The sequence below is a fragment of the Canis lupus genome, chromosome 10 (genome assembly GCF_011100685.1).
Source record: "Canis lupus familiaris isolate Mischka breed German Shepherd chromosome 10, alternate assembly UU_Cfam_GSD_1.0, whole genome shotgun sequence".
In the NCBI taxonomy this organism is placed as follows: domain Eukaryota; kingdom Metazoa; phylum Chordata; class Mammalia; order Carnivora; family Canidae; genus Canis; species Canis lupus.
Window position 1 is genome coordinate 42,408,900 of NC_049231.1, and position 3,110 is coordinate 42,412,009.

Sequence of the window (3,110 nt, forward strand, 5' to 3'; positions counted from 1 at the left end):
CTTAGACAATAAATAAAATAAATGTTATTTATTTATTTGAGAGTGAGTGAAAGAGAGAGAGAACACAAGCAGGAGGTAGGGGGAAGGGAGGGAGAGAAGCAGACTCACCACTGAGCAGGGAGCCCAATATGGGACTTGATCCCTGGACCCTGGGATCATGACCCGAGCCAAAGGCAGATGCTTAACCAATTGAGCCACCAAGATGCCCCCAATTCAGTATCATTAATTATACATACACCATTAGTACTATCTGGTTCCAATTTTTCTCATTACCCCAAATAGAAACTCTGTACCCACTAAGAAATAACTCCCCATTCCACCTCCACCCAGCATATGACAACCTCTGATCTATTTTCTATGAATTTGCCTAATCTAGATATCTCATATGAGTAGAATCATATATAATATTAGTCCTTTTATATCTGCTTATTTTACTTAGCCTAATATTTTCATGTTTCACTTATGTTATATGACTTTTTTTTTGAGAAACAAAAACCAAGTTTTTAATTTATTCATTTTTTGTATTGGAGGTATTCCTTGATAACATCCTCGGCCTGAGACTCTGCCATAGACATTAACTACCACACAACTGCAACCAACAATTTTGTGGGGTTTTAACTCTGTCAGTTTTACAGGCCTACTTATTCTTCTAGTTTCTTGTTGTCATCAACCTTAATTAGGTTGATTTGGTGTTCAGCACAAAGGGCCTCCACCAACCTGACATACATAGGCTCATCACAGATGATGCAAACACACAAAGATGGGCTTGGTGCTTATCTAAGGCTTTGGCAGCTTTTTGAATTCCACGTGCTAGGCCATGGTGGATGAGGGTGTTCTTCAGTGCCTCTTATAAAGCAGTATTAAACATCCATTACACCCCAAGTAGCAATGCTTTCCTTGGCCATGGCAGTAGGTTATGGGTAGAGCTGAATCTTGGTACACCTGGTCCTCTACATGGCACATGTAGAGGTGCATGTGACTCCACAATGGCAGGGAAAGAACAGAACTTCATTACTTTCTGTGGCTAAATAATATCCATTGCGTGTATATATTATATTTTGTTTACTTATTGTAATGGTTAGTTATATGTATCAATTTGACTGTGCCACGGATGCCCAGGTATCTCATTGTATCTGGGTGTGTCTGTAAAGGTGTTTCTTGAGTAGATTAACATTTAGATTAATGGACTGAATAAAGCAGATGGCCCTCCCCAGTGTAGGTGGGCATCATCCAATCTGTTGAGAGCCATTGTAGAACAGAAAGCCAATGGAAGGAATTTGCTTAACTGATTAAGTTGGGATATTGGTCTCTTTCCCTTAGCACTCCTAGTTCTTAGGCCTTCAGATTTGAACTGAAATCTATACCACTGGCTCTCTAGCTCTTAAATCTTTCAGCTATACCACCAGCTTTCCTGGGTGTTTAGCTTTACAGATAGTAGACCATGGGACTTCTCAGCCTCCATAATCATGTAAGCCAATATCTTATAATAAATCCCTTTATATTTATGTATCTCTGTATCCATCTATCTGTCATCTATCTATCATCTCCTATTGTTTCTCTAGAGAACCCTGAATATAAAACATCCATCCATTTGTTGAAGGACACTTGTTTTTTTTTCCACTTTTTGGCTAATATCAATAATGCTACTATGAACATTAATGAACAAGTACCTGAGTCCCTGTTTTCAATTCTTTGAGATATATACAGGAGTGGAATTATATAACGTAATTCTATGTTTAACTTTTTAAGGAACCACCAAACTGTCTTCCAAAGCTGCTGCACCATTTTATATTCCTACCAGTAATGTACAAGGGTTACAATCCTTCCACATCTTTGTCAACACTTGTTATTTTCTGATTTTGTTTGTTTTTATTATAGCCATAGGTATCTGAGGTGGTATCTCATTGTGGTTTTTTTTTTTTTTAATTTTTATTTATTTATGATAGTCACAGAGAGAGAGAGAGAGAGAGAGGCAGAGACACAGGCAGAGGGAGAAGCAGGCTCCATGCACCGGGAGCCCGATGTGGGATTCGATCCCGGGTCTCCAGGATCACGCCCTGGGCCAAAGGCAGGCGCCAAACCGCTGCGCCACCCAGGGATCCCTCATTGTGGGTTTGATTTGCATTTCCCTAATGAATAATGATGTTGAACATCTTTTCATGTGTTCATTGGTCATTTGAGTATCTTTTTTGCCCATTTTATTTATTTATTTGAGAGAGAGATTGGAGAGGAGATGGTGCAAGCAGAGAGAGAAAGGGGAGAAGCAGAAGGAGAGGGACAAGCAGACTCTGTGCTAGGTGTGGAGCCCAACTTGGGGTTCCATCTGCTGACCCTGAGATCATAAACTGAGCCAAAATCAATCAAGAGTTAGATGCTTAACTGACTGAGCCACCCAGGTGCCCCTTTTTTGCCCATTTCAAAAATGGGTTGATTGGGTTTTTTTTTTTTTTAGTTGTAGGAGTTATTTATATATTCTGGATATTGAATTCTCATCACATATATACTTTGTAAATATTTACTATCATTCCATTGCTTTTCTTCTTGTCTTTTTTCATTATTAATAGTGTTCTTTGATGCACAAAAGTTTTTAATTTTCGTGATGTCCAATTTATCTGATTTTTTTCTTTTGTTCCCCATGCTTTTGGTTTTTTGTTTTTATTTTAAGTAGCTCCACACCCAAGGTGGGACTTAAATTCATGATCAAGAATCACATACTCTACTAGCTGAGCCAGCCAAGCACCCCTGCCTGTTACTTTGGTGTACTTAAGAAACCATTGCCAAATCCAAGGAAGATTTATTCCTAGTTTAAGAGTTTGATGGTTTAAGCTCTTAAATTTAGGTCTTTGATCCATTCTGAGTTAATTTTTTAAAAGATTTTATTTACTTATTTGACAGACAGAGGGCACAAGCAGTAGAGGGAGAGGGAGAATCAAGCTCTTCACTGAGTAGGGAGCCTGATGCAGGGCTTGATCCCAGGATTCTGGGATCATGACCTGAGCTGAAGGCAGGTGCTTAACCAACTGAGCCACCCAGGTGCCCCACTGAATTAGTTTTTGTATATAGTCTAAAGGAAGGTTCCAACTGATTCTTTTGCATGTGGATAGTCAATC

At 39.1% G+C, this 3,110-nt stretch overlaps 1 pseudogene; it reads right to left on the reverse strand.

Moving 5' to 3' along the window:
- Window positions 1–512: 512 nt before the first annotated feature.
- Window positions 513–905, reverse strand: LOC100683457 (annotated as a pseudogene).
- Window positions 906–3,110: the final 2,205 nt, after the last annotated feature.